General features: G+C 42.9%; 1 protein-coding gene across 1 annotated transcript in view; it reads right to left on the bottom strand.

The window, feature by feature from the left end:
• HEMK1 (HemK methyltransferase family member 1) overlaps positions 1 to 14,656 on the bottom strand; it is a 95,862-nt gene that overhangs the window by 40,669 nt on the left and 40,537 nt on the right. The window contains exon 14 of the mRNA XM_009639364.2: positions 4,640 to 4,719. The gene's annotated coding sequence lies outside the window, so the exon portion shown is untranslated. The remainder of the gene's footprint in view (positions 1 to 4,639; positions 4,720 to 14,656) is intronic.

Here is a 14,656-nt window from a genome sequence, read left to right as displayed (position 1 = left end):
AGAAGCAAGTGCTACAACCAGCACCAGAGAAACTCAGTATGTCTGTCATAATAAAACTGAGGTTGGAAGGGATCTCTGGGTTCCAGTTAGTGCATCAAGTTAGCTCAAAGCAGGGGTAACCTCCAAGTTAGACCAGGTTGCTCAGGTCTTTGTCCATGAGTTTTGACACACTGGGTCTGCAATTAGTTAGGCTGCAAAGGAGGAGACATGTACAAATAGACCAAATACTGGAATAATCTGCTGCGTTTGCAAATAGGTTTTTCCCATTTGAAAAGTGAAAGTATTGCTACAAACCAGGACAACTGTTTAATCACCATTCTTGAAAGCCAAACTGGTGTTTACTCTTGGATGTGGAGAGCAGCCTACCAGCAGTGAGATGAGCCAAGGGCTCGCTGATGACCTGCTAGCTTCCTTAAGAGGTTTCCAAATGGTACACTACACTCAGAGGCAATCCATGAAATAATATGGTATCAAATAAAATTGAAAGTTTATCTTTTCAATGCTAGACACATTTGAGTTAGAGAAACATCACAAAGTCACTAAAGAGTTATCTTAGATTAACATACTACACAATCACATTTCTTTTAAAACCTCTTCAGCTCCATCCTATACTATAAAAATGGAGAACTGTTCTAAACTCTGAGTATATCTGCTACCATCCTGATATGCCTGGTTTTCAATAGTTTTTTACTAAAGAACTAAGTGGATAAATAAACTCACATTTGGTGACACTGTTACTACCAAAACCATGGATGCCAAGACGCAAAACTTTCCACTGGGATTTTAATGCCCTGCACTAGTACAGCAGAAGATAAAGCATCCAGTCCTCTCCACACGTAGTTCACCCAGGTATGTTCTGTAGATGCTGCACACATGCACTCACATGCAAAGTATATCCTACAGCAGGTATGCCCTGCAGTCATTATCCGTTAGCTTTCTACCAGTCTTCAGTTCAAATCTTCAGGTTCTTTTGGGACATCATTTAGCCTCACAGGTTATTAGAATATCATTCTTTTCTGGCTTGGTTGCCTATGTTCTCAAAGGTAACCTTAAAAGGACAAAAAAAAGATAATGGCTAAGAATATTGCACTACTCTACCTTTGGAAGCAGGGATCTACCAAGCATAGCACCCCACAAGTAGCTTTATGAAGATTAAATAAGGTTTACTTTACCACAAAACACCCGAGATATTCACCCTGTGATATTTTGAAACTGCAGGTGTTCTTCTGAGGAGCCTGCTTTGCAATGCACAGTTCTTCACTCAAACACTGTCCTTGAGACTTTTCACCTGTTAAGAAGCCAGAGATCAGATGGGGATTATCTGGAAAGGTCTGGTCTTGCCCTGGGAAAAGTGAGGTGGACTTTCCTGTCATATTTTCTGTAATTCTTTCATGCTTTACTAAATGTAACTGCTTGTCTGTATTTCATGAAGGTATTTAACTTACCTTCACTGCAATCTTCTTTAAATTGGTTGAACACAGGCAAGCTCTTATGACCTTTGCATTAGAGCATTAGCACCTATCCACTGTTTTTATTTCAATTCTGTGATGGAGTCAGCTCATCTGTATAGACCTAATAAAGTTGTTAAAGAACTAAACACCCCTAGAAAATCAGGAAAGGGCAACGTGTCTTGATTTATTTTGAAGATTTTTTTTCACCCACCACTGTCTTTCACCCACTGCTTACAAGTTAAGTTCACTGAAACCTGCACTGTTTTGATACTTCAGCAATTCATTTAATTCATTACTAACACAATGCATTTTACAAGGGATACATTTCTGGTGGTTAGTCTCTCAGCAATGGTTAATAAGTTAATCTTATTTCAAGTGCTCAATGTAAAACCCACAGAGAAATACCTCTCAGCTGGATTCCACCTGTTGTGGGGAAAGAAGTGCTCTCCCAAAGCGAAAAGGTAAAGAAATCATCTCAATATGTTGAACACAAATGCCAGTGTTTCCCAAACTGTGGTACCAGGATCACTGAAGGAGGAACTGCCCAGGTCACAGGGCAAACGTCTCCATGAGCACAGTTAAAGCTGATGGGGATGGGGTTTGATAAATGAAAGGGTACGGTGCGGGTCTTGACTCAGGACAGGGAGGATGGGTCCCCCTGGGAAGGAATATGGTAGCTTAAGGATTAAAAATTTGACGTGAGGGTACAAACCAGAAACTCGAGGCACACCTTCCTACATGCATGAAACAGCACATTTCCAGCGGCCACCATCTCATGATCTGCCCTTGACTCCAGTACTGATGGTGACTGCTGTTGCCAATACCTATGGCTGCTATTGCTGCTGCCTGTGCGTTACAGCAACACAAATCTGGGAACCCCTGGCACAGGTTACAACCACAGGCTGAATTCCTCTTTCATACCACTCAAGCCAACATGAGTCCTGAGAAACTGTTGCCACATGCCACGAAGCAGTGCTTAACAAGCAGCTCTTATTTTGTGCTGGCTTCAGTTTCAGGGTGATTTCAGCGTATGGTCCCATATCCAATGCTTTGCTGTGGCACGACTTGGAGGTGGGTAACTGTGGCAACTCCGGTGCCTATGAAGAGAGCTATGTGCTCTTCTAGCTACATGTGAGCAGAAACAATAGTACTCAGGGCTGTTCCTATCTATTGGAAACATTCACCTACATGAGAAAACCACTGTGAGGAATGCTTATGTCATTTGGGTCTCACTTAACCTCTCTTATCTGAGACAAGACAAGTCTGTCCCAAAGCCTTAAAAAACCCAACACTCCTCATCTCTGAGACTCATCAGACATCCTGGGTTCAGCAAGCCTGACCACTTAGGTCAGGTTAGCTGGCTGATACGCTACCTGTGGGATGTCCCTACTTGCAGTGCCATCACTCCGTAAGACGTGAAGGGCTGTTTTCACCACTGGACAGATTCACCATAAAATCACAAGGCATCTTCCCTTTCCCCTCACCTGCCACAACTTAGTTATAGACCACAGAAGGCTCCAGGAATGAAACACTACTAACAGCAATCAGGGGATTCTGTGCTGTTGTACAGAGTAAAACGCAGCCTTTGTGGATACGTTTTTCTAGATCAGCAGCTAGGAGAAAGGCAATTAGTCTCAACGCTTTGTTAGGTTCCCTTCTGTGCAGAGGGAACTCGGGGGAGGAGGTGGTGTGAGAATGCTTGCCGTAACGAGAAACCTCTGAGGAAACCAAAGAGCTTTCGTCTGTCTTTCTGGAGCCTGTCTTATTCTGAGTAACTGGGTCTGATGAACTTTGAGATGTGCTGCATAGTCTCCTGCTTACCCTAGCTTTCAGGAAGGAGTTGTCAAGGAAGGAAAAGCCATTTATGAGAAAAGGGGGGCTTTGCTTACTGAGCCGCAGCATGTAGCCTTTAGGGTATGTGACTATTTTCTTCTGTTCTAGCTGTACTTTTAGCTTTCGGCAATGACAGCTACAGCCCTTTCTTTAACTTAAAATTACTCAATGTTAACTGAAATAAATTTTAACTTGAAATGCTAACTGACTTCCAAGAGAGAGAAGATTCTTTAAGCAGCATTCACTAACCAATCCCGAGAAGTCAGGCTAAAGCCAAAAGGCCTATTTCTTCAGCTTGTCACACATCCATCCATCCTGTTCACACAGAGCTCTGCAGTCTTGAGAGCTGCAGCTACTTCTAAAAGTTCTTCTCATGAACTTTTGTTCACGAGATATTTACATCACTGTTTACCAGACACCCAAGGGTATTACAGCTTAAATATATAAACTCCACCCTCAAATGAACATCGGGCTTTCATTTTTTACCTATACACGTACACACAGAATTTGTTAAAAATTAAGAGCTTTTTGAGAAACTGTGAAGGGAAACAGATTTATTAAATGTAAATTGATTTTTTTTTCCAGCCAAAAAAAATCCCAGCCAATCACATAAGTGCTCTTAATTTTTTTTTTTTTTTCCACCCCCATACCAATAGCCTTTGGTCAGACTGGCTTTTACCACTTGTTGCTAACTCCTGGCTCCTCAGCCAACCGAACACAACACAACCAACAACTGCTGTTCAGCTGATATTATAATATAGCACCAGTATCTTGTGGGTTTTGTGATGCTGCTGCCTTGAATTCTTCTGTGCACAGAAATAGCACTTTGGAAGGAATGCCTACGTTTTACCCACATCTCTCTACTTCATTGTCATATCAACAGGAAAAAACTGAGGGAAGTGTCTTCACTAAACCCATTATAAAAAACACAGGCACAGAACAAAGCAAGAGACAACAGCCAAAGACAACTCCTCTGGCACACAGCATAAGGGGATGGGGAGCCTTGAGCATCCCCCCACTCTTGCCTTCCATGACATTCCTTTATTTTTAAGGCACTCCTAGGAGTCCCCTTCCAGCAAGTCCCAACTCAGAGGGCAGTGTGTAGGGCAGGAGCTGTGTACCCACCATACATACCAAACAGTCTCAGCAATTTCCACTTGCCAGTGTTTGCCCCAAGTGCTGTGTTTCATTTGGTTGGTACCCCAAGGTATCCTAGGCCTGCTGGGCCCACCAGAATAGAAAAGGCATAGAAGACCGTCATTCTCTCTCCCCAGCACTGCAAGTTTTACAGTTACCACAGGGCACAGAGCACGACACTGATCGCGTAATGATCTTAAAGCAGAGGAGTGACTTACCTTGAGTGAAAGTCACAGCTGATAGAGGATTCTGCCCAGACTTGTGCACCACTTTGGCTCCATTCACACCATTGACACTGCTGTAAAGAAAGCAAAAAAATAGGTAATCTCACTCTTTGGGAGTATCTTCTTCCAGGAAAAACTGATTCACTAAACAACACATCAGAGTTTTGGGGGGGTTTTTTTGTTTTGTTTTTTTAAAAAAACTAATTCAGCACAAGACTAGTATAGGCCCTTGCTGCCCAGATTGACCCAGCTAAATGCCGACACCTAACTGAAATTCTTAGGACAGGAGCTTCTTCAAGGGTCAATGGTGACAGAAAGATACATTCCCACCTGAATCTGACTTACACTCATTTGTCAGTGCCCCGATTGCTCTGCTGGAAGATCAGGCCTTTCTTAGGTTTGTAGGCTCATATTCTATGACTCTGCCAAGTTTATTCTTCTGTCCCTTCAAGGATCAGAGGCAAAGGATTTGATCTACCTGGCCTGTTAGTCAAAAAATCTTTTTAACCCTCTTTCTGCTCCTTTCTCCATGGCAGCTGAGTGCATTTTCAGCAGCTTCTTGTTCACTGCCTACTTCTGCATTTTCTATAGCTCATAAATCCCCCTGCACTGGGAGGCGGGGGGACTTACACTGAGATTTGCTGTATGATATGGACAATGGCTACTGCCCCATTTTGAAATCCAGCACACTCTTTTCTTGCTTCTCCCTCAAAGTGGAAAGAATTAAACACTTGCTCCTGGGTGAGAGAGCAGCTCCTGACCTTGCAGGAGCTCAGTGGGTACCAGCAACTGTTGCCACCCCAAAGGTGAGAACCTGCTGATGTACTGTGAAGAAGGAGTTACAATGCTTCTGGACCCATACCCCCAACTTTCCCTTCCCCTTCATTCTGTCCCTGCTGTGCCTGATGAAATCCTAAGAGGATAAACTGTACTTGGCAACTTTCCAAGCAGTATGAAGAACAGACTCCTCCCGCTCAGAGCTCTGGTCCCCACTCAGTGGCACAGAGACAAGCTGCGCGGTTCACTGGCAGGTACAGTTAGTGCCTTCCATGCATTTATGGCCACCACAAAGGCCTTTGTGCGTGACAGCTTCCTGAGCCAGCAGAGGCTCTCTGCTGTCTACTGTTGTGGAGGCTGATCAACCTCAAAAAAGCTGGAAGAAGTTTTCCCCATTTTTATGAGTCCTATAAGCCTCGCTGTGCAGGACTGCTCAGGTGCTTTGCCTTTCCTTTTTCCCCTGTTCAATCCTCACCCTGCAAACACGACTCTAATGCTCAAACTGAGTCACAGTTTATCTACAGATGCCTCTGGTGAGAAAATAACATGGAGAGCAGGTGCTGGTACATACGGAAGTGGAAAGGCAGGAGGGGCCCAGGCCACAGGTGGATCACTCGCTGGGAAAGAATTTCACTAGTGTGCTTCAGGCATGAACAGTGCTGAATACATAGCAGCCAGTGGCACAAAGAGGCACTTGCTTGGGAAACAAAAGCGATGTAAATTCCTCCTGATTTTACATCTCAGTGTATCTTTTGAGTAACAAAATTCAACTACCACCAAACCATATGAGGACTATATACATTTTTGTGAGTGATACTAAGTCACAGGACTGCTCTCTTACTGAGCACAAGATTGAGGCCGCCCACGTTGATGGGGCCACAGTATTTAATCTGAACTAAGACAGGAAATAAGCAGCTCAGAGGTCCTCATTTTATCACAGATGTCTGAGATACTTGTAAAACTGGGACTACCCTTCTAAACCAAACACACTCATCTGTAAAAACCTAGCAACACTGTTCAAAGAAAAGAAATGGCTGCTTATATTGTCGTTCCACTGCTACAGAAGTGAAATTGGTAACTTCGTCATACAATCCTGGCAAGCGTTTACTTTCTCCTACAGATACTTTTCCTCTCCCAAAGCTTTCAGCATAGCTCATTTTCATGCTTCACTGTAAACTGGATCACTGTGTACCTTGTACAATTTTTGTTATATAAAAGCTGGACTGAACATATTATTACTCTACACACTACCCTTTCTCTTCTGTATCTCTTATTAGATCACAAAGAACAAAGAGTTGATCTCAGCTATCAAATAAACATAAATACCTGCTGGAAGCCTGAACCAGGCTAAGGTACAGATATCACATACAGATAAGCAGAGCTCTGAGTGATCTAAGCTGCAATAACCATCTTACAGTGAAGTGTAATGCATAATGTGCTGTTCAAACCACAAATTAGCAATACTACAGAATCAATTCAAGTACAAAAAAAAAAACAAACCCAGAACTTTGCCTTAAAGAATGGCCTTTTTAATCGAATCAAATATTTTCTATTATGTAAAAAATAATTTTCTCTCCCAGCATTTTTAAGGACTATGGTTATTTTTCCATTTCTTGTGCAGATCTACATAACCCCCTTTTTTTAACATATATTAAAACCCACACATTTCAGTTTTCAAAGGCTATCGGGGTTTGTCTGACTCTTCTTTCTGAAGAAAGAAGTAAGAAATATATTTAAGCCTCATTTTCAGGCACACAAGTAAGGCTGGATTTGTCTCCTTTTAATACATATGGAACAGTGAGACAAAACAAAAATGACCTTATGCTAATATGGTTATCTTGGGAAGCCAATGCTTTCACCTATGCTTAGTTTAACAGAGGGGGGGAACACTAATAAAAGGAATATATTCACTTTTCACAGAACTCTGCAATTAACTGCAACACTAAAACCAAATACTAAGCACGATTCTCCACTTCTTCCTTCCTTCCTTGCTTGCATGGGAACAAACAGTGCTCTCATGTAGAATAAATCAACACAAAGTTAATACAGCACCATTTTGTCAGCACACTGTTGCAGCCTCATCACCACCATCATGCTTGCCAGAACTGATCAATTTGCTTCGTCCTCATGTCACAGTGCCTCTCTACTACTCTGTCAGTGAGGAAAGGAGGTCAGAAGAAAAATTAATTCATGCCTGCTCCGAGACACCTTTACTCCACCACAGAGATGTAAAGATGCACTACTGCAAAGCAGACCTGTGCCCAAGCTGCTCTGTGTGCTCTCTGAAGGAGATGTACTTTTGACTTGCACCTAGCACCTGCCTGGTTCTGAGCAGCATCCACATGAAGGGCCTCATGGGCCAGGTGAAAAGGGCAGTTGTCACAGGTGCCCCCCAGTTACCTATCCAATCAATTCAATCCTTCACAGAGGTTATCCATCCCCAGCGTGAACCAAGCTCTGCACAGAGCGGTCGCAGAACCCAGCAGACACAGTCTCAAGAACCAGAATGTTTTCAAATAATGTGGTCATTGCTTTTGTTGTCACTTCAAAGAGAATGAAGAAAAAATCCCAAACTATTTGATGCTCCTCAACCTATGATACAATATGTTACATCATAAATATAGCTCTTGGATATCCTTCTGCTAAAGTCACTGAAAAGCCCATGAGCTTGATGTGAGCTGTCAACTTCAAATCTTCAAATATGATGTCTACCAGCAGAGACAGGAGTTTGGAGACAAAGCACCCACATAAGCCGGTATGATCAGAGCAAGTGATCATCTGAACCCTCTTTGCAGAGATTTTATCAGAGCTGGGCAAGCAACAGGCAGGTCATGAGTCACCCTATCATTAACCCCTCCCAGCAGTATTAGGTTTTACAGTGGGAAATTACAGGTGTGTTGTAGACCAAGGCTGTGTAACAGGTCAGCCTCCATGGTTGCATTTCAGATACTTCCAACAGGTGTCAATGTGAATGGCTCAAGCATGGTGAAGGTGTAAATACTTCAAAAAACTGATTAAAATGAGAAGCACTATACCTTCATAGTAACAGGTTAGAAGCACATCACACAAATATCACTGTGATACGCCATGATATTTGCAGCTAAACTTAACTTTTGCTAGATGATGTCCTGTCTGTATATGATATCCCTTACCCTGACCCAGTGAGATGAAAAGCAAATGCCTCATCACCTACAGGGACTGTTTAGCATTGCTCCTCCTGGTCAACAGCATCACAGAAGTCAGACCAAAAGGCACAGCACTGAGGCTAGTATAGTTCCTCATTTATATAGGTTTTTCTCAGAGCATTACATCATGCTAGTTCGCTTCCTCAAATGGATTTCCTCTCCAGAGTCTGGCACAACTACTGCCTTGAACACAGACTTCAGACAAACATCCCTTCTTCCTCTTCCCTGACTGTTCAGCTACGCTTAAATTAACCTTTGGGCAGCAGACAGCACAGAATGCAGACTCCCTTGTGTTCAGATGTTAAAGAGAAGCATTATTACCCATAGGCCTAGATAGAGCAGTGGACATTAAAAAGTACATCCACCTCACTAGTTGGACCATACTTCTCAGCTAGGCACTGAACTCTGTATTACAAAGACTGTGGAAGCCCACAGCTAGCCAGGAAAAGGGAAAGATGGGGGTAATCCCCACTGCCTGCAGCCTTCTTCCTCACTTTATTAATCCACCTTCTAATGCCACCTGCTCCTTCTTTTGATCTGCTGCATCCTCACAATCAGCCTGCAAGCAGTGATTGAATTGAGCACAGAAGGCCCTCCACATCCAAAATGACCAAGATTTGCCCCCTCAGATATTTCTAGACAAAGTGGTACAAAATATGATGCCGTGGCACTGGTTATAATTGACATATTTCAAAAACAGGCTCACATCACTTGAATCTCAACCAAGCCACACGGATGTGCTGAGTTCCACCCTGCCACTCTCCCTGTCCACCGTATGGAAGGGTATTTATAAATCCCCCATAGCTGGCTTGTCTTTCAGAGAAGGCAGCAAGGTCCAACCCATCAGGTGTTGGAATTCTGCAAAGCAGAAGCAGCACCGCACTCCTAATGCCTTACAGATGACGGCAGAGCTAGTTTTAGTTCTTAACCTTTTCCTTCATGGCAGCAAGAAACCATCTCAGCATGAGCGAACATGCTGCACTGGCACAAAGAACGACCCCGGCTGCCAAGATGGAGACAGGAACGGCTGGTAGGAGGATAGGACAGGAGATGGGGCGTCCTTTATATTGGACTTGCACTAACATCCTAAGTGAGCCACAAGTGGGGAATCTAACTTCTAGGATAAAGACCCTTCATTATTCAGTGCAGGGATTTTACCCTTTTAATGGAAAAATTTTGACAGTCGTGAATAGGAGCATTCAGATTACAGGGAAACTGTGGCTGTTTTTTTCAATACATCTTGGGCAACACACTCCAAACTCAACCATTTTTTTCAATCTCAATTTATAAACACAGTCTTTGGGATTCACCTACTCCACCCTTCATTACTTGTCAGACTGAAGCTACTGCAAGAATAGCTGAACAGGAGAACCTCTTCGCAATGACCCTCACCACTGACACAAGTAAGTAGAAAGACTGAAACTCAGCTTGAGGGAGGTACTGAGCATGTCACTGACAGGATAAACAGGACTGCATTTGCACGTGGACTGCTTAGGGACATGGGTTAGTGATAGACTTGGCAGTTCTAGGTTAATGATTGGACTCGATGATCTTAAAGGTCTTTTTCAACCTAAATGATTCTATGACTCTAAAAAGGACACCCTGATTAGAAAAAACATCTTGAAATTTCTTTCAACCCAGCTATCTCTGCTAACTAGCAAGTACCACTCAACTTTCTGTTGAGACTTCTGGAGAAGTCTGCTTGGGTTGCTCCATGGGCATCTGCTTTTCCACCCAACTGAGGGTGGGGTTTGACACCCTCTGTTCACTTTTACAAAGACTGTAGGGCAGCCCTTGTGGTTGTGTAAACCAGGCCAAACATGATTTTGTGCCTAACTCATACAGGCAGCAGACAGGAGACATGGCAGTACCAGGGGGTAAAAAGACACAGCAAACATTTTCCAAACATTTCCATTATTCTGAGGGCACTGCCATTCTGGAACATCCATAGCTGAGACAGATTCTCAATACAATTTACAGGAATACACAAACTCTTGAGGACCCACTGTTCTAAGCCCAAACACCTTGCAAAAATGAAAGTTTCAAACCTGAGCATGCCCTCAGGACAAAACTTGCAAGTTTACAACTATTCATTTTTCAGAATTCTTTCAGTCCTCTTTTACATCCACTGCTCTGGTTTGGAGTAAGCAACAACAAAAAGGGAGGGCAAATGAAACTCGAGCCCTTTGTTTCTGCTATTGCTGTTTTGCTGGAACTAATATAATGAAAAATAGCTCCTCAATGTGCAAAAGTTTCTTGTATTAACTAATAAGAGTTACAAAGAAAAGAAATTAAAACAGTACAACACTTACCAAGCACCTTATTTGGTTTCATTTAAGCTGTGAGGGAAAGAAGTGAAAGAATGGAGTGGCAGAGGAAGAAAGGAAAACAAATGGAAAGAAAAAAGGTTTTACTATCCCCTACATAGACTATCGTCTGTTAAATTGACAGAAAGTACAAAAGAATTTGTGGAAGATCTCAGAAGGAGATAGATTCATCTTAGTTACAGTTTCTTGAGGCTTCCAACGTCTTAGTGAGCAGCATTTGCTGTATTCACCTCTCCTATTTGCTAAGAGAGAAGACTGTGAGCTACTGCAAGCACGTAGGTAGGCTTCTTCCTACAAATGCCTCTGTGCTGCTCAGGCAAACATCCTAGGACAGCGTGGAAGAGAGATATTCTTGTCATATCTGAACAGGCATTGTTTGGACAATGGAGGACAAAACCTCTGTCTCTACAGAATAATAAGTCTCTAACTCAATTTTTCAGATAATGCAGAAAAAGAAAAGTGAAAAAAAATCCCTTTTTTCTGCAAACTACAGATCTAGGTCTCACCGAATCCAACCACAGCTTTTAAGTGCTGGAAACCAGACAGAAATTCAGACTTATCACAATGGTATGTGGAATATTTAACACCCCAAACATTCAGAAGAGTGAGGTAATGTTGTAGGAATTATTCCATTAAGAAATTCAGATCATTGAAATGTTATAATCTTCAGCTGATGAAACAGTCTTAGCTTATTGTGCCAGTCTACTAGTAACTTTTTCTGATTTTTTTTTTTTTTTGTAATGTTGAAAGACAGTGCTGGGAAGAGTTAGAGTAAGATTGCACTTATTTCCAGACAGGATATACTAGAATACAGTTTCGAGCAACTTTTTGTCTTCATTTATAGTAGGTAAGTCCAGGATTCAATCCTGTCTCCCTTGACCTGTCAGCTCAAATGGAGAGAAACATCCCTCAAAGTCAATAGCAGCTGCAGGTCATGCACCCCTGAGGCCTGGCTTTAATCTCACCATTTCTGTGCACCAGAAGAACATAAAAGCAAGGTACAAAACCAGCATGTGCACAGGACAGTTAACTTCTCCATAAGTAGGCCAAATGGTTCAAAGTCACTGAAAAGGATTAAGGCAAGAGCTTGAGTCTCTGCATGAGGACTACAGGCATCAAGCTGGGCTGCAGAGGACTAGGCTTGTTGTCTTTGCCAACTATCAGATCACATTGGTGTCAGTTCCTCATGACTTCCCCTCTCCCTACCAAAATTCCCTGCTAGTCCCACAATCACCTGAAAATGCAAAGACAGAATGTTTCAATGAGCTGGAGGCAAGAGAAGCTGGCCACTTCTGAAAGACCTATGACTTCTCACATCATCAGATAAGAGCCTCCTCTGGGAAATGCAATTTTTTTATTCACTTTATCCCTCCAATGCATTGACTCCATCGATTCATGGCAACTTTCCAATGCACTGCTTAGTTTTACTGCCAAGTCATGATCATGCTGGGGGACAAATAAGTAAAGTCTATTAGTAAGAGAAAAATACTGCACAGAAAACCAAACTCAGGAGAGCTACACGATGGATATTGTGGCAAAATTCAAAGCAGCAGCAGATTTTTTTCTTCAGATGGGCAATAATGCTCCTCCAGCTTTCTCCCATATATTTCTGATGCTCTCCAGGTATGCAACCAGAAGGAATGGGAAGTAAACTCTCTCTTTGCCCTGAATGCTTATGTCTGATTAGGAGCAGCTGAAAAAAATATACTTGCTCTGCCTGCCTTACTATCCCTTTGTTCATTCCTCAAGTTTTTGTCCAGATGCATCTTCTATTTAGTGCTTGCTTCTTGCATTCTTTCTCCCAATTCCAAAGAATTGCCATTTCCGGGAATATCTTTCTGTGTACCCCTGTTAAGGGCTGAAGTTCTTATGTTAGCTGGTTAGTTTTTTTGTTAATCTATTTGCATTTTCCTCTCATTTCCTACCCCAAAAAATTCAGCTTGTCCTATAGGTGAGCATTCCTCAGTTCTGACCTGGATAACACTAATTTTCAAAACACTTTCAAGAAATTACTTCATTTTCTCTTAATCCAAAAATTTACCAACACAATTTCAAGCTTGTTGCAAACCAACAAAACTTTGCTAACCTTCCTTCTACAATTTCATGCCAAAAGGCTCTCTTGGGAAGTCTCCAGCAAAATTGGAGACATTCTCAAAATACATCCTAAAACACATCCCTATCTTTTTATGAATGAGGAATTAGGGGCACAGAGACAAAGCTACCATACTACAGCCACAATGTACATCTGTGACAGAATGGAGCAGAAAATGGGAGCAACTGGGAAGTGGAGACAGAAGATGTAGCACAGAGTCCTACTGTGCAAGTTTTGGTTCTAAAAGATGCTGTGAAAAGGCTCTAAACTTAGTCATTTTGGTGAAGTCTCTGCTCTTAAACACTAGATACAGCCAAAGCTGGATATCTGCGCAGCTCAGCTATCCTGAAACTCCCATCTCCTGAAGCTGACTTGTAACTTGGCTACCGATTCTTAAATACGGCTGCTGACTGCTGCTTCCACCTTCTACTGCAACTTGCCCTCCTGCCTAGACTACCAGGTCAGGCTGTCTGTAACACCAACATGCATAAAATAAAATGAGACTGTGTCAGAGATTTAATTTACTCTCCCTTTGCTACTGCAGGCTCCTCCTTACAAAGCTCCTTTGGTTTCCATTTCTCCCTTTGAAAGACTGCTCTAGAATCTCACTCCTCTAGTGGTTGAAAATCTAATTTCCAGTCTAAGTTTATTAATAGCAAATTTGTACCAATTTGTCCTTGTGCTAGCATTGATCTTTATTATAAAGACCTTTTCTTCCCCTCTAGTATTTACTTTGCAATGAAGTGTTTACAGAGAGACATCACATTCCTCTCCCTGTCTTTGTTTTGCTAGGCAAAACAAACTCATCTCTTTAGTTTTCTCTCATCTGCTAAGCTTTCTGTCCCTTACTCATCTCCCTAGCCCCATTCTGCACCTGCTCCTGCGTGAGCACATTTTTCTGACAGAACCGTACACAGTGTTCTTGGCACACTCTTGCACCTTGGTTTTAAACCTCCCTATTTGTAGCAGAGCTGTCTCCTTGAAACTATCCTACAACCATATCAGCCCTGACACTTCTCCGCCATATGTTCCTATCGCTATCAAAGTTCCTCCGCTGCCTCCAGCAGCCTCCTCAGTGCTCAGCTCATTCCCTCCTCTACTCCCACCTGCCAGTACCTCGTGCACACCATTCCCACACTGGCTGAGGACGCACACAGCCCGAAGCTGTGCCAGCACTCGGTCACGCGCTCTCCACACTTCCGTAGGGCTCTCCCACACACGCTGCAGGTACTAGTCGCGCTGCCCTGCTCCCCAACTTTAAAACAAGCAAACTCCCACAGAAGATTCCCCTGATCCTATGCCTCCTGGGCCTCCTTCCCTTGGTGGTAGACTCTTCTGAACACCACTGACTCTCTGGCTTTCAACCCTGGATCTTCTGTGGCTCAGTCAGTGGTGACAGGACGGAGCCTCCCTTAGGCCCCCATATGTAAGACCTCTGTCCTATTCAGAAATTCCCTAGACTCTACAAGCTCCAAAATACAGCCAAACAACCTCTTCAGAATGGTCAGATACATCCACTGAATTTTCCCTGCTGCCATGAACAACAGGAACATCCTTTTCTTAACATGGGTGAGTTCTCCTCAGGCTTCCCTGCTAATGAAACACCAGTTCTGTACTCATGGGCAAAATT

This window comes from Egretta garzetta, unplaced genomic scaffold (assembly GCF_000687185.1).
Source record: "Egretta garzetta isolate BGI_Z169 unplaced genomic scaffold, ASM68718v1 scaffold215, whole genome shotgun sequence".
NCBI lineage: Eukaryota > Metazoa > Chordata > Aves > Pelecaniformes > Ardeidae > Egretta > Egretta garzetta.
The sequence above is the reverse complement of the archived record's forward strand: the minus strand, read 5'-3'. Positions and strand labels throughout refer to the sequence as shown.